The sequence below is a fragment of the Marmota flaviventris genome, chromosome 2 (assembly GCF_047511675.1).
Source record: "Marmota flaviventris isolate mMarFla1 chromosome 2, mMarFla1.hap1, whole genome shotgun sequence".
In the NCBI taxonomy this organism is placed as follows: Eukaryota; Metazoa; Chordata; class Mammalia; order Rodentia; family Sciuridae; genus Marmota; species Marmota flaviventris.
In genome coordinates, this window is record NC_092499.1 from 180,218,879 (window position 1) to 180,245,097 (window position 26,219).

Here is a 26,219-nt window from a genome sequence, read left to right on the forward strand (position 1 = left end):
GAAGCCTCTGCCTGTGTTCCTATCCAGGATGCGATTTGGTTTATGGACCTGTAAAATGGGGGTAATAACGGTGTACTTCTCTCACAGGTCTGTTGCGAGGATTACGGGAGGTTGCTCGCTTTTCCGTTCTTTAATACCTGCCATGTTGGCACCAATAAATTGTCATCATCCCTAAGAACACCCTGATAAAAGGGCGGAGAAAGGAGGATTTTAACCCAATCATATGTGTCTCCGAAGTGTACATTCCTAAGAACTATAGTCCAATGTGATCTCAAATTGTGATCCCAGCTGTCAGAAGCATCATCAGACAATTGTTACAAATGCAAATTATGAAATCCCATTCCAAATCAGAAATTGGGGGTGGGGCCCAGCAATCTAACTTTTAAAATGCCCTTCAGGTGATTCTGATGCACACTAGAGTTTGGATATCACAGCTATAGTCTTTAAAGGTTCTGGTAAGGCAGATGTTAAAAAAAAAAAAAATTCTGAAGTTGCGGTGAACAGCTCAAGGTCTCTCTCACCTGGAGGTGGGAAAACTTTGTGATCTGTCGCGCAAGGCCTGCTGGGGCTTGTAGTCCGGACCGATTCCGAGGGAAGGCGCCTGCGCACTGGCGGCTAACTTGGTCTAGTCGCTGTGGTCGGGGCTCGGGACCGGCTGCCATCTTAGTCGAAGGGACTGAAGATTCGCCGCCGCCCCAAGTCACGGTAAACACCCGCGGGCGGGCTGGGAGCCGTTCTGGGGACCGGAGGGAGCCTGGATGTGAGTGCCTGGGGGGAGGAAGGGGAGATGAATGCGGCGTTCAAGCCGGGGCGCCCAAGCGGTGGCTGCTCCTTCCTCTTTTAGAGCCGGTGCCCGTGGGGGGCGCGGGGAGCTTGGGCTGGTGGCCCGGGCTGGGCAGGGGTGGAGGGGCCAACCCGACTCCCCGAGAGGCCAGTGCCTGGTCGAGATGACCGGAGCCCCTCGCCTGGCCGGCTGCAAGTTGTGAGAGGGCCGGGCTGTGTCGGACGTGGGCAGGGTCCTGCCCCGCGCCCCTCTGCCGCGCCCGGGGGCCACTCTCCAGCAGTCTGGCCTACGCGCGGGGCCCGGCTGCAGCGGCCCGCCCGGGCGACGTGGCTCTCTGAGGGGCGGCGGCCGGGCCCACCTGCCACCTGGCTGGCTTTCCCGAGAGTTTTCCAAGCCCCCTCTCGCTGGGAGAGCCCGACACGGCGGCTGCCTCCCGTTCTCTCTTCCACTCCCCTCTTCTCTCCATTGTCCCCTAGCGCGGTGGTCCCGGCCTGGGCGCCCTCCCTGGCGCCCGCCGCCACGGCGCCGACTTTTGCAGACGTGGAGCTGTCACTGTCCTTCTTCCTGAGAGTGCCCTTTTCTTTGGCAGAGCAAAGAAAAAAGTAGCCGTGAACCATTCGGAGTGTCGAAACATGATGAGGATATGACTTTTAAGTAGGGAATTAAACTTTTCAGACTTAGTTCCAGGCCGCGACTTAAACAGAAACACAAGGGTCAGTCTGTGCACCCTAGATAGAGCGTGGGCCTAAAGTTAGCGACATATTGGGTGAACTTGCGAAGTACCGGAGATTCACTATTGCCCTGTAAATCAGCTTGTTTTCTTGGCTACTTTCGTATCCAAATCTTGTTACATTTTCTGCCACTCTTCAATGGCTGCAGTAAACTTATTTTGAAGTCGGGGGGGGGGGGGGGGGAGTGGGATTTTTCTTTGAAAATTAGGGAACACAAGCCAGCCATCTATCATTGCACTTAAGTGGGATTTCCTATATCTATTTCTATATAATTAGATCCTGAGTATGTAAAGGCAGTGTATTTTCACTCTCAAAATTGGCAAAGAACTTGGTTCTCATTGGAAATAAAGTTCTCATGGGAAATCTGACGAGAGCCAATGCTGTGTAGTCCACAGTTTACTCCAGGTGCAGTTATTTCATTTTTCAGATTTAGAAATGAAGGTGGAAATTCTCTTTTGAATAGTGAATGTATGTCCAAAAGGAATTCATTCATCTTCAGCGTACAAATCACAGGGATGTAATATGAAATAAGAAACAAGTGCAGAATACTTCTTCATTTTATTTTGTTAAAAGTAATTTCTTTATTTGTTTGGAAAAAACACACGTCTTTGTACTTACTGGGAGAGAGATAAGCTTGTGATCCCTAGATTTGACCACTAGAATAATTGGAGCTTTTTAAAAGTAGAAGTCCCAGGATCTCATTTCTGATATGATTGGTAGGTTTGGGTTGACTCCTCCCAATTTATTTTAAAAACATGCCTCAGGTAATTTTGGGAACTACTAAACTGTAGACATACCAAGAACAGCTCAAAAATCTTTGAGACAGAAAAGAAAGTTTCTCGTTCTTTCTGGGGTTTGGCCAGAGGAGGAGGCAAAGCTTGCCTGTGGAGTAGAAGTTCCATCTTAGATGATAAATGGAGTGTGGTAGAGGTGGGGAAAAAGGACAGAGCAGGCAGAGGAAATACCTTAATGCTTTAATGTTATGTTCATATTCAGGGGATTGTGGGAGAAAAAGGGTTGGGGTGGGGGAAACCGGGATTGGAATGGGGAAAGAGAGCATTTTTGGGACTTGAGAACAGAAAAAAAAAAGGAGGCAACTATATGAACTGTTCTAAGTATAATTCTAAATTTGAATTTCATGTTTTTAGAAATAACAGATTTTTAGACAGGAAAGAGATGTGAATACATGTGTATTTAGAAAGATGGCTCTGGTGACAAGAGAAAGGATAGAAGAATGACTGTTGTAGAAGTCTAGGTCTTGAGAAGTGGTAAAGCTTGACTTTGGAGGTAGGAATGATCAAGAAGTTGGATTTCTTTTTCTTTTTTTTTCTTTTATATTTTATTATTATTATTATTATTATTTTTAACCATACGATTGAAGTTGGATTTATTTTTCTACCAGTGCAATTGTGTTGCCAGATTTTTGGATACACACACACACACACACACACACACATAATTTTTTTTCTGAGTAAAGAGCTCCTTTTTTTTTTCTTTCAAAAAAACCCATTAGCATGTCTGAATAATATTGACAGGTTATATATGTTAATAATATCAGAGTGAATTGTTTATACGCATCTTTGAGAAATTAGAACCAAATTAGGTGTCATTTGGAACAGATTTGGAGTTTGAACTGAAATTTGTGACTATCGACACTATTGATTTAGTCTTGTTAGAAGTGTTTTCTTCTGGCTCACAGAAACTTTGTATTTGAGTTTTACAGTTGGAAGAGATTATCTACTCCATAGTAGCAAATATATTTTGGTTTATAGGCTAACTGGAAATAGCTTCCAGCAACACTGTGTTAGGGATTCTGGTTGTGTGAGTTCTGTGGGGAAGTGTTGATTGATTAGTGATGCTACCAGTGGACAATTGCCTAATAGGTGATTTATAATGTTAGCTATATTCTATTCTTAGACTGGTGGCAACCTCTTAATTATCTGTTTATTTTTTAAAAATTACACATTTTGCCTAAGAAAGTTAAGAGTCAGAACTAGAACTAGAACCAGGTTTTGCAACTCTTGGTTTGGTATTCTTCAGTTTATCAAGGTGAATTGTGCTATTAAAGAAATTCTGGAATTATACCAATAAAAAAAGATATTTCTAGCTTATGCCTCTTAACTGTTTAGGCAAGAATTCATTCAATGAGGAACTTTGGCCCAGATATGAGTTTTGTTATATTCATTCTGGCTTAAGAAATTTGTGTTAGTCCTGATAGGAAATATCTCCCTCCCTTCTCTACTTCCCTTCTTGTTCCCCTTTCCTCTCAGTTTTGGGTTTTGGGGATTAGTTTCCTTTAAATGAATTAAGGAAAGGTATTCAAAGTTATTATGTTTCCCCCCCCGTATTTGTGTTGTTTAGTCAAATTCTGGGCTCATAATAAGCATTCATAAAAGGCATGTTGATTTTTGTGGCTGTGATACTGGCTTTGAGTCGATATAAATCAGCAAGAGGATTTGCAGAATTGAATTCTAGCCTTCTCTGGTTGGGAAGTTGGCCCTCAGCTAAAAATGTTCAGTTGGAAACTATCCTCATAACTAGAAGCAGTTAACTAGAAGCTGTTCTTGTCCCTTTCCTCCTTCATTCTAGCAGTGCACTGTCCTTGGAAAACTGCTGCCAGCTCAGCTTTTTTGCTTCTTTTCAGAACTGATTATACCCGGATCCTTGGAGTGCTTTTTATTTTCCTGTCCCTAGGAGCCTCCAGATTGCAAAAAATGTCCTTATAGGCAATGACCCTTATAGACAGAATGTGTGTTTATATGGCCATCCTCATTTTGCTGCACATGTCCATTATACCCAGATGGGTATCACCCCATACTGTGTGTGATTCATTTTCCCCTAACTTGCCCTTTTATCCTTCCTGCTCCATCAAAAATTTTCCCTTTTTTTTAAGACCTGTGTGGTGGTGGTGGTGGTGGTGGGGAGAACCTTGTTCTGTGAGATTCACAAGGTCATCACAAATCTGATGTATTTATGGGAGTAACTTGTTAATGGACCCTCCTTCCCCTCTCAGGTAACATGCATTTCACAGTGGCCTTCTGGAGACAACGCCTTAACCCAAAGAAGTGACTCGAACAGTGAGAAATTCAGGTACAGTGACATTCCTGTGAGTGATATTTGGGGACAGGATGGTACAGAGGGCAAGCCCTGGTCATATAACTGCTGTGGGAGATGTGGGGACAGAGCAGTGTTGATGCTGGCTGCATCAATTGGTTGAAGAAACAAATAGGCAGTTTACACTTGGATCTGTAACCCAAATCCTTTGCAAGGATAAGCCTGTGAACCACATCGTCTCTTAATTTGGGTCCTCTGACTTTTCTGTTTTTATAACTCCCTTATATATATATACACACTTTTTCCACTAGTGTTGTTTTATAAATATTAATCTCTGTAAACTTGTCCAGACACGGGCATATGTGTGGTGAAGAAGTGGAGGAATTAAAAAGAAGTCAACATGGTATAGTAGAAACAGTTGAAAGAAAAGATCTGGATTCTCGTTTGATTTTGTCACTGACAAGCTGTGTGACTTGGCAATTTATTTAGTCTTGTTCAGCCTCAATTTATTATCTTTAACACAGATGTATTGCTTCTTACCTTCCATCTTGGCATGGTTGTGAGGGTCAAATAAAGCATATTAAATCTTCAGAAAAGAGTATGAATCTACAATTTAAGACAATATTGCTGGGTGCAGTGGCACATGCCTGTAATCCCAGAAACTTTCCCTGAGACAGGAGGATTGCAAGTTTGAGGTTAGCCTCAGCAATATTGTGAGACCCTGTCTCAAAATAAAATATAAAGGGCTGGGGATGTAGCTCAGTGTTAGAGTGTCTCAGAGTTCAATCCCTAGTACTGCCCCCCAAAAAACCCCAAAAAACAAACAAAAAAAAGATATTATTTAGATATTGTCTAGATCCATGAGGTGGAAGAAGTGTTGGCAATATTATTGTAAGGAAAGCATGAGGACAAGAGAGATTTCATATTAAAAATGTGAAGAGAGAGAAGAGGAAGACTACTGATTAAGGCGGGGGTGGGGGGCCGGGGGAAGTAGACCATAAAGCCAAACAGTGAAAGAATAGGAGTAAATAGAGTAGGTAGGTGAATTGTTAGGTAAAAAAGCTTAATAGGGAGAGAAAGGCAAAATACTATATGATTCAATCATTTCCAAAGGAAATAAAATCACTACCTAAGAGAAATACCTGAGTTCCTAGGTTTGTTGCAGCATTATTCACAATAGCCAAGATAATGGCTATTGTGTCTGTTGACAATGAAGGGACTACAGAAATTGTGGTATGTAAGTGATGGAATATTACCTAGCCCTAAAAAAGAAGGAAATCTGGCCATTTGGGACAACATGGGTAAACCTAAAAGACATTATGCTAAGTAAAATAAGCCACAGAAAAGCAAATATATGATCTCACTTATATATGGAATCAAGAAAAGTCAAATTTATAAAAATAGTAGAAGAGTTGTTAGCAGTAGTTAGGTGGGGGAATGGGGAAAATGGGAAGATGCTGGGTTAAAAGGTACAGACTTATAAATTGAATAAATTTGGGAGACCTAATATACAGAATGGTAACTAGAGTGGATAATAATGTATAATTTCAAATACACATTATGAGATATAAAAGAATAGATTTTAAGCATTCTTACCATACACACAAAAAAGATAACTGTAGGGATGGGTGTAGTAATTAGCTTGATTGTATCACTTTACATGTTGTATACAGATATCAAAACAAGGTATACATATACACCTTGATATATAAATATACACATAAAAACATATATTCTATATATCTATCTATATCTATCTATCTCTATCTACCTATCTATATCTATATCTCTCTCTCTATATATATATCCTCCTGTTTCAGCCTCTTGAGTCACTGGGATTACTGTCCTGTGACACCATGCCTGACTAACTTTCATTTCTTTATATATATAGTTTTTATTTGTTAGTTATGCCTCCAATAAGCTGGGGGTAAAAAAGAAACTTAAAAATATAAGACTCTCTAATATCCAGTGGTTATACGTGAGAAGTCATGTTATATTTCTGCTTTAAACATTGGCAAGGAAGAGAGTAGTCCCTCATTTGCTGAACCCTAATCTTGAGACTTTTAGTAGACATTGTCTTCATCGCCTTGCTTGACGTACCCATTCATACCTCTGTTCTTGTCTCCACTGTAAGCACTAATGTTTGTTATCAATTCACCTGTGTGACCCTTTGTTTTATATTTTTATTAACTAACTATCCTACAAATGCTTGAGACAGACTAGGGATGTCATATGCTTATCATGGTATCCCATTTGCTATTATTAAATGTATGCTTAATCTGTTTCTTTTGATAATTATGAAGAGAAAGGAAGGAGATGGTGGGGTGATTTGTGAGTGATACTAGAAAGGAAGTGGGTAAGAAGGAAAGCAGTTAAATAAGATGGTAAAAGGAAGAAGTCTTAAAAGATGACAGGTGAAAAGACATGAAAATGAAAATATGGAGGACAGAAAAGAGGAAAAGGAATAGCAAAGAAACAAGGTAGCTTTCATAACTTTCATTTCTTTTTGGTACTGGGGATTGAACCCAGAGGCATTTTACCACTGAATTACATCCCCAGCACTTATTATTTTTTATTTTGAAGCAGAGTATCGGTAAGTTGTTTAGGGCCTTGCTGAATTGCTAAGGCTGGCCTTGAACTTGTGATCCTCCTGTTTCAGCCTCTTGAGTCACTGGGATTACTGTCCTGTGACACCATGCCTGACTAACTTTCATTTCTTTAATGATCTAGTACCTTACAAAAAGTAATGTGCTGGGAAAGATCATTTTCTATATCAAATATCTTTAAAATATTTCTTAAAGTATCAATTTTATCCCAAGTTCACGAAGCAGTTCTTTTTTGGAAAGATATGTGGGGTCTAGTCATGGTAATTTTCATTTCTTAAATTCTGTGATCATGGGCAGTTCACTTAAGTCTCTCTAGGATTCATTTCCTCACTTGTCTGTTGGATGTTTTGAATATGATCTCTCAGGTTCTTTCTGGCTTACTCTGATTATACTTAGTGCCTCATATGCAGATTGACTTTTTTTCTGGGCTTTGTTGACAACACAATATAGGATTAGTTTCAGAAATATTATAAGATTTTCTAATATCCAGTGCTTCATAAATGAGAAGCCATGTTTATCTTAATTTTTTTTTCCCCTGCTTTTGGTACTAGGGATTGAACTCAGAGGCACTCAACTGTTGAGTCACATCCCCAGCCCTATTTTGTATTTTAGTTAGAGACAAGGTCTCACTGAGTTGCTTAGCACCTCACTTTTGCTGAGGCTGGCTTTGAACTTGCGATCCTCCTGTCTCAGCCTCCTAAGCCTCTGGGATTACAGATGTGTGCCACCGCGCTTGGTCTTTTTTTTTTTTTTTTGAGTCAGGGTTTTGTTAAATTGCCCAGGCTGGTCTTGAACTTGTGGTCTTCTTGCTTTAGCCCTATGAGTAGCTGGAATTATAGTCAAGCGCCATCATGCTTTGCTTAGTCTTTTGGTTCTTTGTTTGTATGCATGAGGTACTTGGGATTGTACCCAGGACTGCTCTACTACTGAGTTGCATCACTCCTATCCTTTAAAATTTTTTTTTTTTTAAATTTGAGGCAGAGGCTCCCTAAGTTGCTGAAGCTGGTCTTGAACTTGTGATTTTCCTTTCTCACCCTGCTGAAATGCTGGGATTATAAGTGTGTGCCATAGTACCTGGTTAGTCTTGATTTTTGATCACAGAGGAAAGGATGCTAAAGAATCAATGTGGAGGTTAATGTTGTATATTAGAATTTGATTTTTTTTTTGGGGGGGGGAAGTACTGGGGAGTGAATTTAGGGGTGCTTAACCACTGAACTACATCCCTAGTCCTTTTTATATTTTATTTAGAGATAGGGTCTCACTCAGTTGCTTAAGGCCTTGCTAAGTTGCTAAGGCTAGTTTTGAACTTGAGATCCTCCTGTCTCAGCCTCTGGAGCTGCTGGATTATAGGCATGTGCCACCAGGCCCAGCAGAATTAGATAGGTTTTGAACTTTGATTCTACCATGAATTGGCAGTGTGGCATTGCTCAAACTGCTTGTTTGTGCCTTAGTTTCCTCATCTGTAAATTGGGAATAGTTAAGGCATATATATCCATAGAGATCATGGGTTTCTGTTTGAACAAGGCTCTCAGAAAACATGAAATGCAAGTTGTTAATTGTTGTCATTATTACCACCAACCTTCTTTTCTTAAATTATTATGTATTCATTCAGTAAGATTATTTAGGGTGAATATGATAGATTCCAATGTTGACAAGAGCAAGAGGAATAATTAAGTCAGTGATGACATATCAGATTGGTACTTTAAGCTAGGAAATTCATGTTCTTTCAAAGGGTTAGCTGTTAAAGCAAATGTGACACACTTTTTAAAAAAATATTTTTTAGTTGTAGATGGATGAAAATACCTTTATTTATTTATTTAATTTTATGTGGTGCTGAGGATCAAACCCAGTGGGCTAGGCAAGCACTTTACTACTGAGCCACAATCCCAGCCCTGGCACACTGTTTTTTAAAATTTAATTAATTAATTTTATAGTACTAGGGATTGAATGCAGGATGCACTATCACTGAGTTAAACCCCAACCCTATCCATTTTTTATTCTAAGACAGCCTTGCCAAGTTGTCCAGGCTGGCTTCAAATTTATAGTTATCCTGCCTCAGCCTCCTAAGTAGCTGAAAATGTATGTGCCCAGCTGGCTTACTATTTTTTTGTTTTAATTGAAGCAAAATTTATTCTTACCACAAAAAATAAGTATATGAGGTTATATATGTTATTTAGCTCAGTTTACTACAATGTACGTATTTCAAAACATATTGTACGTGACATATTCTTTTTATCAATTAAAAGTAAATTAAAGGGGCTGGGGATGTGGCTCAAGCGGTAGCACGCTTGCCTGGCATGCATGCGGCCCAGGTTCGATCCTCAGCACCACATACAAACAAAGATGTTGTGTCCACCGAAAACTAAAAAAATAAATATTAAACAAATTCTCTCTCTTTCTCTCTCTGTCTCTCTCACTCTTTCTTTAAAAAAAAAAAAAGTAAATTAAAAATTATTTAAGGTTTTAGGTATATATCTACACTATATTTGTCATAAAAAATAGAAAGTTTTCAAAAGGTTAAATAAGGAAATTGATATAAAATTAACAAAATTCCCTGTTTTTTTATTGGGGTTGGTTACAGGGGATTGAACTCAGGGGCACTCAACCACTGAGCTACATCCCTAGCCCTGTTTTTGTATTTTTATTTACAGACAGGGTCTCACCGAGTTGCTTAGTGCCTCACTTTTGCTGAGGCTGGCCTTGAACTGGTGATTCTCCTTTCTCAGTCTCCTGAGCTGCTGGGATTACAGGCCTGTGCCAGTCACTGCGCACGCCCGGCAAAATTCCCTGTTTTTTTTTTTTTTTTTTTTGGTTCTGGAGATTGAACACAGGGCCTTGTGCATGCAAGGCAAGCACTTTACCAACTGAGCTATATATCCAGCCAAAATTCCCTGTTTTAAAATGCATGATTCACTTGAATCACTCTTATCCTGGGGGGGATGTGTGGAATGAATGTAGCCTGAACATCTTAACTTACCAGTTTTTACTTTTATTTGGTTTTCAGTTTTCCAGCATGAGCTTTTCATATCTTACATTTATCTTAATTTTTTTTTCTAAAGAGAATCTGGATATTCTGAGTTTATAAGAAATCTTCATTTTCAAATGTTGGCAACTTATGAATTCATAGTATAAACACTGTGGGCCAAACAAATCACTACTGTGGGCAGAATTTGTCTTGTGGGTTACCACTTTTTAACCTCTGATCTGGGACTTGACTTTCGGTAGCATAACCCATGTTCTCTGCCCTTTGGGAAGAAAGTCCTTACCCACATAAAGATTTAAAATAGTTCAAGCAATACCTCAAAGCAGTCGAGTGCTGAATGAGGCCTAAATAGAATAATTGTTAAGGCATAGAGAAAGGAACTTATTTATGATTTGGATTTAGAATGTGCAGTTGTGCAGAGGCAGGAATGGACTTGAGGTAGGAGAGTAAGAGGATTTGTGTGGTCCTGGTAATAGGAGAAAGCTTAGAAAAGCTAAGAATTTTTGTTGTTGTTGCTGTTGTTTTTATTTTTGTGGTACCAGGAATGAACTCAGGGCCTCACACATGCCAGGCAAGCATTCTACCACTGAGCTACATCCCCAGCCCTTAAAGACAGTCTTATTTTGGGATGAACTTGAGACCTATTGACTGAGAGGATAAAATGTTATTTTATGAAGATTTATTTGGCAAGATTGAGGTCTGTAGTATAGGGCTGGGGAGTTCTAGAGGCTGGGGCAATCTGGCTGTAGAGGTAGCAGTGGGAATGAAAAGAAAGGAACAAAAGCTCATGTAGGAGGCCAACAATTGCCATAGATAAAGAGGGCCAGTTTTGAAATTTTCCCCCTACTCACTCCTGTAAAAACTAGGATGTGTAAAGACAATGCTTTGTAAGGGCTATCCCTCTTTTCATGTTTCGGATCTTTTTAAAATTTGTTTTTCCTCAGTGCTAGGGATTAAACCCATAGCCTTACATGTGCTAGTAAAAACTTGTCATTCTGTCACTAAACCATATGCCCAGTCCCCATATTTTGGATCCTGCATCATCCCTCTTAGCTCCAGCACCCTTTTTTTTTTTTTTTTTTTTTAATATTTATTTTTTAGTTTTCGGCAGACACAACATCTTTGTTTGTATGTGGTGCTGAGGATCGAACCCGGGCCGCACGCATGCCAGGCGAGCGCGCTACCGCTTGAGCCACATCCCCAGCCCTCCAGCACCCTTCTTAATGATGGATCTCATATATATTATGATTTCCCATCTTATACAAGTAGAAAAGAAAGACAAAGAAAAACTAAAGTAGTTCAACTTCATCTGCTTATCACCTTCCTTTCTCCCTTCCCTCCCCTCCGCTTCCTTCCCTTCCTCTTTCTTTCCATCCCTCTTTCCTTCCTCCCCAGGACTGGGGATCACACTTAGGGTGCTCACCATTGAGCTACATCCCCAGCTCTTTTTATTTTCAAATGGGGACTCACTAAGTTACTTGCCCAGGCAGATCTCAAATTTGTGATCCTCCTGCCTCAGGCTTCAAGTAGCTGGGATTACAGGTATGTGCTACCATGCCTGACTACTTATCACATTTCTAGCTTGGGGTTTTAGTGATCTCAGTTACTTTCTGATAAATTTCATTAGGCTTTAGTTTGTACATGGAATTTTTGTATTTACTAAGATTTGGAAACAAATGGTTCACTGTTGGAAACTATATAGAAATTTGACACAATAATTTATGATTCAGAATAACTGATAAATGAAGTTAGAATATGTTTATTCTGTATAGTCTGAGAGTAATTTTTAGGATTTGATTTTCACCAGGTTTTTTTGTTCTGTTTATACTTTCTCATGAAATTTTTCTTGATGTATACAGGGAAATTATTCTTTATACTTGATTAAAATGCAAAATGTTAACTGGGTGTGATAACACATACTTGTAATCCCAGCTATCTGGGAGGGTGAGGCAGGAGGATTGTAAATTTGAGGCCAGCCTTGGCTATTTAGTGAAAACTTGTCTCAAAATAAATAAGGGCTGGGGATGTAGCTCAGTGGTAAAGTGACCCTGAATTCTGTTCCCAGTACTGGAAAACAGACAAAAAACAACTGAGTTTCTAAAAACTATACAAAGTTGCTGCTGTCATAGGGATGCAACAGTAGGGTCAAATGAACTACATCTTAGTTTCATTTGATGAAGAAAGCTGTGTGTGTGCATGTGTGTGTGTGTGTGTGTGTGTGTGTGTGTAAGTATGGCCTAACCTAGTTTTTGGAGTTCATTTGTTCTGAAAATGAAAAGGAGTTTTAGGTGGTTCATTTAATTATAGCTCTGCTTTGGAAATGGGAAGGAAAGAAGCATGGGAGAAAAATTAGCTGTGTTTGATTTTGTAGAAAGTCAGTAGTCAAAGGGAAATACTAGATTATTTTTATTCTGTTCTTGAATTTTTTAGAAGAAAAAAGCTATATTATGTTGCCTTTTTTTTTTTTTTTCCCCAGTGCTGGGGATTGAAGCTAGGGCTTCATGCATGCTAGACAAGCACTCCACCACTGATCCAGATCCCCAGTTCTATCCTGTATATATTGAAATATGCAGAACCTTGCTCTGCTGCTTTTAATTGTCCACAATATTGCTATTGCTGACATTTATCTAATGTCTTGAACCCAGGGCCTTGTACATGCAAGGCAAGCACTCTAACAACTGAGCTATATCCCCAGCCTCTTTCCCTATTTTTTTTTAATATTTATTTTTTAGTTGTAGTTGAACACCATACCTTCATTTTATTTATTTATTTTTATATGGTGCTGAGGATCAAACCCAGCACCTCACACATGCCAAGTGAGCACTCTACTGCTGAACCACAACCTCAGCCTTCCTTTCTCTATTTTTTTATTCCTTTATTTCATTTTGCTGAAATTTAGGGAGGGAACAGATGTGGAGTGAATATGTTCTGCTCAGTTGGTTGATTTTACTATATAAATTGATGTTTTTATTTCTAAGGGACAGAAAATTATGAAGATATCTGGCCTAATTCGTATTTTTTTCATGGTTAAAATATATGTAACAGCCTAATATGATGGCACATGCCTGAAATTCTAGTTACTAGGTAGGCTGAGGCAGGAGGCTGGAAATTTCAATGCCAGTATGAGCAACTTAATGAGATCTTATCTCAAAAATTAAAAAAAAAGGGGGAGTGGGGATACAGCTCAGTAGTAGAGCACTGGGTTCAATTCTCAGTATTGAAACACAAACACACACACACACACACACACACACACACACATGCAAAATGTAAAATTTACCATTTTAACCTTTTATGCCCCCTATGCTGCCGGGAATCAGAGCCAGAGCCTTGTGCATGCTAAATATATGCTCTGCCATCTACCACTGAGCTGCAGCCCCAGCCGTAACCATTTTCATTAAAAAAAAAAAAAAAAAAAAAAATTTTTTTTTTTTTTTTTTGGTGGTTCTGGGTATTGAACTCAGGGTGCTTTAACACTGAGCTCCATCCCTGTTTTATCTCATTATTTATGTATTCATTTATTAGTACTGGGAATGAATCTAGGGGCCCTTTACCAGTGAGTATATCCCCAGCCCTTTTCATTTTTTATTTTGAAATAGGTGCTCACTAAGTTGCTGAAGGCCTCACTAATTTACTGAGATTGGCCTGGAACTTTCAGTTCTTCTGCCTCAGCCTCCCAAATTGCTGGAATTGTGGGCATGGGCCATTGCACCCTGCTGTTCTTTAAATTTTAAGATAAGGTCTTGCTTAGTTCCCAAAGCTGGCCTTGAACTTGTAATTCTCCTGCCTTAGCCTCCTGAGTAGGTGGGAATACAGACATGTGACAGGATGCCTGCACCATTTTTAAGCTTTTAAGTTCAGTGATTGTAAGTATATTTGCTCTGTGCAAACTTTATCACCTGCCTTCTGCAGAACTTTTTCATTATCTGGCTGAAACTCTGTACCCATTGAACAATCCCCCATTTTCCTTCAAGCCTTTGGAAACCATTGTTCTGTTTTCGCTTTCTGTGAATCAACTCTTCCAGGTACCCCAAATATAAATGGAATCATACAATATTTGTCCTTTTGTGTTGGGCCTTATTTTGCTTTATCTGTCTAGCAGTTGATGGACATTTGGGTTAGCCCTACCTTTTTGTTATTGTGAACAATGCTGCTATGAACATTGGGACAACTCTTTTAGTTGTCCTTTTTTTTTTTTTTTCTTTCCCAGGGCCCCATGCTTGACCTGCAAGTGCACTGCTACTCAACTACATTTCCACCCATTTTTATTTTTATTTATTTTTTTTTTTTAAAGAGAGAGGAGAGAGAAAGAGAATTTTTTAATATTTATTTTTCAGTTTTTGGTGGATACAACATCTTTATTTTATTTTTATGTGGTGCTGAGGATCGAATCCAGTGCCCTGCGCATGCCAGGTGAGCGCGTTACCACTTGAGCCACATCCCCAGCCCCCCTTTTTATTTTATTTTGAGAAGAATCTCATTAAATTGCCTAGGCTGGCCTGGAACTCTGACTCAGTCCTCTGTCTCAGTAGTAGCTGGGATTCCAGGTGAGTACATTGTACCTGGCTTATTTCTTTTGTATATATACCCCAAAGTGCTGGATCATATAGTAATTTTTAATTTTTTGAGGACTCACTATGCTGTTTTCTCCAGAGGCAGTATCATTTTATATTTCTACCAGCAGCCCATTTCTACCAGTTCCACTTTTCTACATTCATGCCAGTATTTGTTATTTTCATTTTTACCTCCTTGATAATAGCTATCCTAATGGATATGAAATGGCATCTTGCGGTTTTGATTTGCATTTCTCTAATGGTGGTAGCATTGAACATCTTTTCATGTATTCGTTGGCCTTTTATTGTTTTTGTAGTACTGGGGATTAAACTTTGTGCCTCAAGTATGATAGCCACTGAGTTGTGTCCCCAGCTATTTTTATTTTATTTTGAGACAGGGTCTTATTAAATTGCCCAGGCTGGCCCCTACATACTCATGCCTAGTCCTCCTAGTTGATGGGATTATAGCTGCATGTTGCCTTTGCAGGTTTAAAAATTTGGATTATTTTTGGTCTGCTGTTGTGTAGCCTACTGCCTACCTCTTTTCTGCTTTTGATTCTACTGCTTATCCAGACAACTCTTTTAGTTGTCCTTTTTTTTTTTTTTTTAATATCCTTTCCCATTGTTGACAAAGCAGCTAGAACTACTTTCAAATATATAGTCCCTTAGTAAATGTTTGAGGATAAAAAGTTAAAAGTAGTGCTTTCTGAAAAGGTGAAGGTTGGTCAGGAGCAGAACCTTCATTATGTTTCTCTCTGGTTTTGAATTTCTCTATTCTTCCCCTTTAACCATTTACCTGTGGGGTAGACATTTAAATAAGAATTCTGCTGGTAGGCAAATAAGTTCCTATGTCATTTAAAGTTGATTTTAGGGAAGGAAAATACAGAATCTTATTTTAAAAATTTGATTCTTAGAGGACTTGCTATTACTGATTGCCTAAGAAATTTTAAGTTGCCCCGAGGTATTCAAAGAAAAGTTTTGCCTTTTGTAATTCCTAATGGGAAGGAAATCTGTTTTAATTGTTTTAGTTATTTACTACTTTCAGAATTTTTCTTCTGTGATAGTAGGGAATAAAGCTAGATACTCGCACTTGCTAGGCAAGTACTGTGCCTTCAGTGATTTACTTCTTGATTTTATTGATGGCTTGGAATTTCTTATTTTGGCCAAGTGAAGGAGTAGGAATGAACCTAAATATATATTTTAGTTATTTTGAAAAAGATCAAACTCAGTAAGTTCAAGTATAGCAGTGACATACTTTTTTTAAAAAAATTACTTAAATTCATTAGTTATTTTTTTGTGGCACTGGGGATCAAACACGGGGTCTTGAGTGTGCTAAGCAAATGCTCTACCTCTAGGCTGCATCCCAGCTAACATAAATATTTTTTGTTAGTTTCTTTCTGTTATCTTTTTTGGTTTCTTTATGAAACCATGGTTTTCTTTTCTTTGTATTTGGTACTGGGGATTGAATCCAGGGGTGCTTAACCACTGAGCCACATCCTCAGCCCTTTGTTATATTTCATGAAGTTGTTTAGGGCCTTGCTAAATTCTGAGGCTGGGTTCAAGCTCCCTTCTGTCTGGGCCTCCTAAGCCACTGGGATTACAGCTATGTGCTTAGCCCTTTTTATCTTCTATTTTCTGATAGGATCTTGCTAAATTGCAGTGCTAATTTGCTGAGGCTGACTTCAAACTCAAAATCCTTCTGCCTCAGCCTCCTGAGTTGCTGAGATTACACATGCAGCACCCCCCACCTCACGGGGCGGGGCGGGGGGGGGGGCTAAAACCATGGTTTTAAATCATAAAATTAACATTGAGCAAGGCTAGAGATCTCAGTTTTGGGCCACATCTTCTTGTGCTGATCTGGGGTAATCTCTTTTAATGGATTTATCTTATTGAGTTGTTAGAATTCTTTGCAAATTCTGCAGATAAGCCTTATCAGATATATTTTGGAAATGTTATCTTCCAGTCTTTTGCTATCTTTTTGTTTTATTAGTGATGTCTTTTTTTTTTTTTTTTTCTGTGCTAGGGATTTAACCCAGGGGCCTCAGGTTTGCTCTGCCACTGAGCAACATCCCCAGCCCCTTTTCAAAAATTTTGAGACAGTGTCTCGCTAAGTTATTTAAACTGGCCTTGAACTTGCAGTTCTCCTATCTCAGCCTCCTGAGCAGATGGAATTACAGCTCCATATGGCTGTTTTATTTATGGTAGTTTTGGTGTCATATATAAGAAAGTTCTGCCACCAATTGGGCAGTCCATAATTTTCTTGGATTTCCATTTGTTTGCCTGTGAGGACAAATAAGATATGTGTGGCATTTTGCCTTCTTTGAAATAATATATATAGAAACACACACACACACACACTCCCCCCCCCTTTTTCTTGGGGAGGAGTATCCACCCAGTCCTTTTTATTTTATTTTATTTTGCGGGGGAGGTACTGGGGACTGAATCCAGGGGTACTCTACTTCTAAGCTGTATACTCTCAACCCTTTATTTTTTATTTTAAGACAGGGTCTCACTAAGTTGCCCAGGATGTCCTTGAATTTTGATCCTCCTATCTCAGACTCCAGAGTAGCTGGGATTATAGGATTATGGGATTATTTACCACTTTGCCCAGCCTTCTTTGGAATAATATTTGTATTCTTTTCCTTTTGAGATTTAAAGTAGTTGAGATACTCATGGTTTGGAACACTTAAGTGAAAATCTTTTTTTTTTTTTTTTTCTTTTCTTTTTTCTGGTACCAGGAATTGAACCCAGGGGTGGTTACCCATGGACCCACATCCCTAGCCCTTTTTATGTTTTATTTTGAGACAAGGTTTTACTAAATTTCTTAGGCCTCACTAAGTTGCTAAGGCTGGCTTTGAACTTGCAATCCTCTTGCCTCAGCCTTCAGAGCTACTTGAGTTATAGGTGGGAGTGTCTTCTGGATTTTTAATATAATCTGAATAGCAATGCTTTTTGGCTTCTTCTAAGAAAAATACATTGATTTTATTTGTAAGGCGTTTATACACATTACTCAGTAACTCACACAGTATTGACTTTCAGTTTACTTCATAAATCTTTGTGTCTCTCTCTCTCTCTCTCTCTCTCTCCTGGGAATTAACCCAACAGCAATTTACCATTGAGATACACCCCATTTTTTTTTTTTTAATTTTGAAACAGGGTCTCACTAAGATGTTTAGGGCTTTTCTGAGTAGCTGAGGCTGGCTTTAAGCTTGTGATCTTCCTGTCTCAGTTTCCCCAGCTGCTAGGATTACAGGTGTGGGCTATCACACCTGGCTTACTTCATAAATCTTAAAATAATGTTTAGAAATGATCTGAGAAGGGCTTACAAGAAGGGTGGGGTATAGTGATATCAGGGTCTTACATTTTGAGAATTTATAGGTCAGAATTGGGCGTGGTGGCGCACACCTGTAATCCCAGCAGCTCCAGAGGTTGAGGAGGAGGATTTCGAGTTCAAAGCCAGCCTCAGCAAAAGCAAGGTGCTTAGCAAGTCAGTGATACCCTTTCTCTAAATAAAATACAATCTGAATAGCAAAAACAGGGCTGGGGATGTGGCTCAGTGGTTGAGTGCCCCTGAGTTAATCCCCAGTACCTACCCCGTCCCCACCAAAAAAAAAAAAGATGATCAGAGCCAGGCACAGTGGAACACGCCTGTAATCCCAGCAGTTTGGGATGCTGAGGCAGGAGTTCAGAGCCAGCCTTAGCAACTTAGTGAGGCTCTAAATAACTCAGCAAGACCCTGTCTCTAAATAAAATATAAAAAGGGCTGGGAATGTGGCTCAGTGGTTAAGCACCCCTGGGTTCAATTCCCAGTATCAAAAAAAAAAAAAAAAAAAAAAAAAAAAAAGGTCAGAAACAAGAATTTCTTGAGAGCCAGGAAATTCAATTTTATATATCATTAGGTTGTATAATTGCAGACAAGTATTATTATTATTATTTTTTGCCCCTCCTCCTCCCCACACCTAACTGTTGCTCCCGGTTTCACCCTCTCTGTCCGAAACTAACTTCAGCAATTTTGTCCAACAGTTGCAATTATGCCCTCTCGCCTCCTTCCCTTATCACACAAATACCTGCAGCTGCCCAGAAAATGATCCCCGACAGAGTCCTGTTTGTTAATCTCCAGAGAACTCCTTACAGAGACAAGCATTATTTGAAGGGAACAATATTTATAGTAGCACAATAGTTACATTTTTTTTGAGAAACTCCAGCAGTAAGTAGTCAAAGCCAGAAACAACTTATAATAGTAGTTAATATTAAAATATTTTGGGGGGGAGGGGGTCGGAATTGGGTATTTAGCTCAGTGGCAGAGCTCTTGCCTAGCACACACAAGGCCCTGAGTTTGGTCCTTGGCCCTGCGGGGGAGGAGGGAATTTGCTGGAAAGCTGTTGGGGAGAATGGAGAGGAAACAAAGTACAGAGTTGAACCAGCAAATGAATGTTAAAAGTTAGATCCTTTTCTTTTCTTTTTTTTTTTTTTTATTAGTTATACGTACAATGATCTTGATATATCATACATTTGAATCAAATGGGGTATAATTTCCTCAGTTTTCTAAGTGTACAGGTTGCAGAATCATATTGGTAGATCCTTTTCTTAATCCCTGTTTTCATACTATTGAACCTTGAAAGTTGTAGCTTCCTGTTTTTTCTCTTTGAATAAGATAATTGTCTTTTTAGCATATGCTTTAGAATACATGCTGATACATTTGGTTGGAAGATGTTGAAGGAGTTTTCAATGACAGGAGATCTTTGTGTGATGTTCATAGCCAAAATGTCACTGTTGTGTTAAGACACCTTTCTCCAGTAAATAGAAAAGCAGCCTTTCTTCATCATGAATGGGTTTGAATTTATTCCTATTTTTTTTACTGGGAAAAAGTTATGGAAATATGTACTTACCTTCTACACAAATTGAAGAACTCTGATTCTGTTTGCCTATACCTTCAGTAGCTTCTTTGCTATTTATTATTAGTGGAGAATGAAATCTAAAAATTATTCTTCCTATCTAATCTCTCCTGCTATGGCTCTAGGGATCAGGATGTAGTTTTCAATCAAGAACCAGTAACAGTTCCATGGTTCTACTTCGAACTGAATTGTAGCTGTTAATCCATTCTTGTGGTACTGGCTAGTGAATGAAGAGAAATTTCTTAAAACAGAATCTTTTGATAGCTGACTCTTTCACTTGGATAGCGATGTGGGAATATGACACAGTAGCCCTGTCTGAGGGCAACTACTCAGTATTTCCTTACTATGTGTTGTTCTTTATTTTAGTAAGGTTATTTAAGAGTTTGACTTTATTGGGTTTTAGTTGTCTGAGTACCACTGTGTACTTTAGGTCTTTGAAATTTGTACTTTCTGATTCAACAAGAAATTTTTCTTAACACACACACACACACACACACTTTCAGCCTTTTTATTTTATTTGAGACAGGGTCTCACTAAGTTGCTTAGGGCTGCCTTCTTTAGTTGCTAAGGCTGGTCTCAAACTTGCATTCCTTCTGTCTCAGCCTCCCAAATTGCTGGGATTATAGGTGTGCACCACCATGCCTGGCTCTTACTAGTTTTGTATGTTTTCTGGAATGTGTTTTTGATGGCTTACTTTAAGAACAGTTAGACCTATATGAAATTATTTAAGGTTTCTTTTAAGTCCAAATAGATATGACCTTATAAAATTATATTGTACTTTTTTTCTAAAAACAAACCAAGGAAATTTTATAATATCTTGTTTAATTGCCTATAAATAGGTACATATTTTGAAATAAGTCTGTATAAATATTTGTTGCTTATGCGATGTTACTGAGATAATTTGTCAAGTGTGTCTATACCGTTCCATATTTTTCTTTCTTCTGCCTTTCAGGAAGATATTAAGGTTAGTTTTTACCTCTGGCAGTGTTTAGCACCTTCTTTCTACATTAGACATTCTATCTGTCACATTTTTTTTTAGTGTGTTAATAAAAAGTACTCAAAATAAATGTTACAAAAGTGTTAAGAATTGACCCTATTTCAAGATTCTTGGTAACTGACAGATTGCAGGTAGTTGATTATTTTAATATTGTGTTTTATTTAGAGTCAAACTGACATTTGCATTGTTTCAGTCACAGTGGTTTACCTTTTTTTTGGGTACTGGGGATTGGACCCCAGGGGTGCTTTTTTATTTTTTATTTTGAGACAGGTTCTCACTAAGTTGTTTAGGGCCTTGCTAAGTTGCTGAGCCTGGCTTTGAACTTGGCTCAGCTTCTTGAGTGCTGGGATTACAGACATGCACTACTGTGCCTGGCCACATATAACCTTTTGAGACCGGGTTGTTCACTGGGCATGATGCCTTTGAGATTTATGTAAATTTTTGCAGGTATCAGTAATTTGTTTCTTTTTATTACTGAGTATAATTCCAATGTATGGATGTATTACACAGCTTATTCACCTATTGAAGGACATTTGATTATTTAGCATTTTTGTTAATTATTAATAGAGCTTCTATAAACACTCCTGTATAGATTTTATTTGGATATATGTTTTTATTTCTCTATTCAAGATTTCTCAATCTTGGCACTGTTTGCTTTTTTATTTTTATTTTTTTAATATTTATTTTTTAGTTGTAGTTGAACACAATACCTTTATTTTATTTACTTCTTTTTTAATGTGGTGCTGAGGATCGAACCAGGGCCTCACATGTGCTAGGCAAGCGTTCTACCGCTGAGCCACAAACCCCAGCCCCTGTTTGCTTTTTTAGATCAGATAATTTTTGAGTGGGATTGTCTTATGCATTGTAGAATGACAGCATTTCTGGCTTCTAGGTGCTAGTGGTACTTTCCTGTTCCCAAGTGTAACCCCCCCCCCCCGGAAAAAAAAAAAAAAAGTCTTCAGAAATAGCCTCTGATTGAGAATTTCTACTTATCCAGGAGCATGATTGCTGGGTAAGTGTGTTGCATTTTATAAAAAATAGTCAAAGTATTTTCCAGAATGACTCTACCATTTTGCATTCCAGTCAGCAATAAAGGAGGATACTCTTCTTTGTCAGCTTTTGGTATTGCCAGTATTTTCTTATTTTAACCTTTCTAATAGTAATGTTGCAATATCTCAGGGTCATGAGGTATTCTTTTTTTTTTGGTACCAGAAGTTGAACCCAGAGGGGCTTAATCACTGAGCCATATCCCCAACCTCTTTTTTTTTCCTTTTTAATTTTGAGACAGAATGTTGCTAAGTTGCTTAGGGCTTCACTAAGTTGCTGAGGTTAGCTTTGAACTTTGGTCCTCCTGTCTCAACCTTGGAAGTTGCTGGGATCATAGGCTTGTGCCCCTGCTTTCCCTGGTGTTAACTTTTTTGAAGAGTCCTGCTAGTTGAGAGAGTATTTTATATTGTGAATGTAATTGTTACTTCATTATTAGATTCAAGTTAATATTTTTGTGGGGAGCAAGGATATTATGTGGTTTAGAGATTTGGGAGCCGCTTGGCTCACTCTTTCTACCTTAGGGTCTCTCTTGCATTTGCGGCCTTACATTGATCTGTAGTTTTGATTGGAACTGAAGCATCTCCTTCCAAGTTGGCTCACTCATTCCTCGCAAATTGGTGCTGGCTCTTTGTGGAAGGCTTTGGCTCCTCTTCACTTAGGAATGCTTTAGTGTCTTCATTGTTTGGTGACTGGCTTCTCCCAGAGCAAGAAATTCAGAAATCAAGGCAAAAAATTGTAATGCTGGGCATGGTCCATGTCTGTGATTTCAGCTGCTTAGGAGCCTGAAGCAGGGGGAGGATCATGACTTCCAGGCCAAGCTGAAAAACAGAGATGTTGTCTAAAACAAAAATGTAAAGCCTTGGGCTAGGGTTGTGGCTCAGTGATGGAGCACTTACCTCACACGTGTGAGGTCCTGGGTACAATCCTCAGCACCACATAAATAAATAGATAGATAGATAAATAAATTGTGTCTGTCTACAACTTAAAGAAAATCGTAATGCCGTTTGTGACTTAGTAGCACACTGTGATTCTACCATATTCTTTTTTACAATTTTTAAAATATATATATTTAGTTTTTTAGTGGACACAATATTTTTATTTTATTTATATATGGTGCTGAGGATCGAACCCAGGGCCTCACACATGCTAGGCAAGCGCTGTACCACTGAGCCACAACCCCAGCCCACTTCTACCATATTCTGATGGTCATAGAGGGCAGTCTTATTTCATTGTTTGAATGGCATGAGGTGAAGATTTTTGGGAACTATCTTGGAAGTTAGCTATTATACCTTCTAAACTTCTATTGGCCAGGAAGGAGTTCATCTTTTCTGTGTGATTTTTTTTCCCCCCTGTGGTATTAGGGTTTGAACTCAGGGCACTCTGCCACTGAGCCACATCCCCATTCCTTTTATCTTGAGAATACGATCTTTTGTTTTGTTTTGTTTTTTCATTGTTGCTCATACTAGTGTTCTTTTTTTTATTAAATTATTTATTCTAATTTGTTATACATGCTGGCAGAATGCAGTTCATTTCATATTATACATATGGATTGAGACAGGATCTTATTAAGTTGTTGAGGCCAACTTGAATTTGCCTTCTTCCAGCCTTAGCCTCTTGAATCACTGGGATTACAGGCATGGGACACCACATCTGGCTCTTTTTATTTTTTATTTTGAGACAGGGTCTTACTAAGTTGCAAAGGCTAGGCTTAAGTTTGTTATTTTCCTGCCTCAGCATCCTGAGTGGCTGGGATTACAGGTATATACTGCCCCACAGATTCTTGAAAGGTTTTCTACTTTTGATTTTTTTCCTGATATTGGTCAGTTTTCTACATTATTATTGGTTATGTAGATAGAGTCTCTTAGTTTTCTAATAAAGACATTCACCTTGCCTGTGAATTACACTTTTTATTTTTAATATTTGTAATTAATGACAGAGCTGGAGCTTAGTGCTCAATCCATTGAATTTATGATTAATATGTTTTCTATTACATTATTTTTTGTTTCCTATCTGTTCACAAAACTTGAGCAAATCTTCTATTCTCTTCCTATTTTATATATATATATATATATATATATATATATATATATATATATATAAAATTTAATTTTTTTTTTTAGTTGTAGATGGACACAATACCTTTAGTTTGTTTGTTTATTTTTATGTGGTGCTGGGGATCTAACCCAGTGCCTCACGCATGCTAGGCAAGCGCTCTACTATGGAGCCACAACCCCAGCCCCTCCTATTATATTTTTCACTTTCAAGTTCCCCTTTACCACAAAGTCATAATTGGTTATTATGGCCAGTACTTCTTTTTTTCCTTTCTCTTTTTTCTTTTTTGTTTCAGGGATTGAACAAAGGGGTATTCAACCACTGACCCACATTCCTAAGCCCATTTTATATTTATTTTTTTGAGACAGAGTCTCACTAAGTTGCTTAGGGCCTCTCTAAATTGCTGAGGCTGACTTTGAACTTGGAATCCTTCTACCTTAGCCTCCCAAACCAGTAGGATTACAGGCATGAACCACCTAACCTGGCTGTTTCCATATGGTATGTTACTTGTACATTCAGAGAACAGAATGCCAATTAAAATTATTTGTTTTATAGTTTTCTCTCATATTTTATATTCGGGGAAGTCAAAAGCCTGCTTATCTTTGTAAATCTATATTATTTACTACTGTGATGGAGACGAGTGTGAAACTTTATGCAGTGTATGTTAATTGGTTGCTTTTACATTATCACTATAGACAAAAAGAGTTGTAATTTCATACCAGGTTTGGTGGTGCATGTCTGTAGTCCCAGCAATTTAGGAGGCTGAGCCACAGTCTCAGCAACTTAGTGAGTCCATATCTCAAAATAAAAAATGAGAAGGACTGGGTATATAGCTCAGCAGTAAAATGCTCCTGGGTTCAATCCCCAGCACCAAAATAAATAAATAAATAAATACTAACTGAAGTTATTCATAAATATAAACTCTTGTATACGTTATTAGTGCTCCCATTTATTTGGTGAATTGTGAGTAGTTTGGATTGTAATTGTAGTTTTAAGCCTTAAAATGCCATGATTTCATTCTTCTTTATGGCTTAGTAATATTCCATTGTATACATGTACCACATTTTCTTTTTTTTTTTTTTTTAAAGGAAAGTTCATGGTCAGAAAAGACATTTTTTTAAAAAAATTTTTTAGAGAGAGAGAGAGAGATTTTAATATTTATTTCTTTTTTAGTTCTCGGCAGACACAACATCTTTTGTTTGTATGTGGTGCTGAGGATCGAACCCGGGCCGCACACATGCCAGGCGAGCTCGCTACCGCTTGAGCCACATCTCCAGCCCCCACATTTTCTTTATCCATTCATCTGTTGCAGGGCACTTAGGTTGGTTATTATTATTTCAATAACAAGGATATTCTAACTTCAATAGGTTTTTTTAGGTATTAGAGAAAAATTCACCTTTAGTATCTTCCTCCTCCTCTTTTTCCTTTCCCCCTTCTTTTCCTCTTCCTCTTCTTCCTCTTCTTTGATGGAGATTGAACCCAGGCCTTATACTTGCTAGGCAAGCACTTTACCACTGAACCCACATAATCTTTTCATGTTCATTTATTTACTGATTTAAATATCTGAGAGCTTGCTGTTATGTGCTTCAGGCATTGTTAGGTTCTAGCATTGTAAAGATGAATGGTTCCTGACCTCAAGAAGAGAGTTTGAAAGGGGAAACAGCTTTGCAAACAGAAAATAGGAGACATCTGTTTAACACTTACTAGGCTTAAGAGTGTCTTTTGCATTTTACAGTATTATCCCAGTCTATAAAACAACAAAACTACAATTAAATATGCCCACTTTTTAATTTGTTCTTTTTAGTTATACGTGACAGTAGAATGTACTTTGATGTGTTACACATACGTGGAGTATAACTTCCCATTCTTGTGGTTGTATATGATGTGGAGTTACACTGGTTGTGTATTCATATATGAACTTAGGAAAGTTATGTGTGATTCATTCTATTGTCTTTCCCATTCCCATTCTCTCTGTCATACTCCCATACCACCTGTCCCATCCAGTGAATCTTCACTCCTCCAGCCTCTCTACCCACCTATTGTGAGTCAGCATCCTCATATCAGAGAGAACATTTCGCCTTTGTTTTTTGGGATTGGCTTATTTCACTTAGCATAATAGTTTCCAGTTCCATCCAATGACCAGCAAATGTCATAATTTCATTCTTCTTTATGGCTGAGTAATATTCCATTGTGTACATGTAACACATTTTCTTTATCCATTCATCTGTTGCAGGACACTAGGTTGGTTCCATTGCTTAGCTATTGTGAATTGAACTGCTTTGAACATTGATATTAAATATGCCCACTTTATTGGTGAAGAAAATGTGGCTCAGTGAAGTTTTAGTAATTTACTGAAGTTCACAGAGCAACAGTGCTGGAATGTGGGTCTAGATCTGTCTGATTCTAAAGCCTATGTACTACTTAACATGTAATAATGTATCCTATAGTATATAAAGAAGAAATTTGATAAAAAGAAGAAATTGATTATTTTTGCTTTGTAGTTTAGGGAAGGATAAC

At 38.4% G+C, this 26,219-nt stretch overlaps 1 protein-coding gene across 4 annotated transcripts in view; it reads left to right on the forward strand.

Moving 5' to 3' along the window:
- The first annotated feature begins 619 nt into the window (after window positions 1-619).
- The window catches only part of Itch (itchy E3 ubiquitin protein ligase), a 123,954-nt gene continuing 98,354 nt past the window's right edge, over window positions 620-26,219 (forward strand). For 2 of the 4 annotated variants that reach the window (XM_071608854.1, XM_071608857.1), the window contains exons 1-2: window positions 620-705; window positions 4,529-4,605. The gene's annotated coding sequence lies outside the window, so the exon portion shown is untranslated. Of the gene's footprint in view, window positions 761-4,528; window positions 4,606-26,219 lie in introns of all 4 variants that reach the window. The other 2 variants (XM_071608855.1, XM_071608856.1) reach the window with 2 other exon arrangements.